This window comes from Condylura cristata, unplaced genomic scaffold, assembly GCF_000260355.1.
Source record: "Condylura cristata isolate star-nosed mole 26May11 unplaced genomic scaffold, ConCri1.0 scaffold00014, whole genome shotgun sequence".
NCBI lineage: Eukaryota > Metazoa > Chordata > Mammalia > Eulipotyphla > Talpidae > Condylura > Condylura cristata.
In genome coordinates, this window is record NW_004567115.1 from 51,331,707 (window position 1) to 51,332,239 (window position 533).

At 40.3% G+C, this 533-nt stretch overlaps 1 protein-coding gene across 1 annotated transcript in view; it reads left to right on the plus strand.

The window, feature by feature from the left end:
• The window catches only part of SCARA3 (scavenger receptor class A, member 3), a 37,358-nt gene that overhangs the window by 28,441 nt on the left and 8,384 nt on the right, over window positions 1-533 (plus strand). The gene's annotated exons all lie outside the window — the stretch shown is intronic.

Here is a 533-nt window from a genome sequence, read left to right on the forward strand (position 1 = left end):
CCCCGCCCCTCCCTCCAGCCCCCCCAGAGAAGTGGTCTTCGGGGCGGATTTCACCCGAAGCCCTTGTTACCAGTCCCCAATCTGGACCAGTAATCCGTTCACCCATCATCCATGATTTAAGATGCACACAAGTGAGGAATCATTTTTAGGAAGCAAAAATATTCTAGAGAGAGATTGTGTGGCTTGGAGAGCCAGGGAATCTTGTAAAAAAAAAAATAATAATAATAATAATAATAAAATATATCCAAAATTAGATGGAGTCACGGGGGGCTGAAAGATGGACAGATGGACCATAAATAAAATGTTAACTGTAGAATCCAGGAGGTAGGCACGTGGCCCTTCACTAAGTTTTTAATAACTGTAGGAAAATTTTTGTAAGCGTCGGAAAAGAAAAAATTGATAGGCTCATACATTCATAAACATATATCATGGACATAAATACACATGTGCATATATATTCATGCACACACTTAAAGGAAACATATGAAGAGATCTACGTATCAGATGATGGGTGGTGGGTGGATGGATGGATG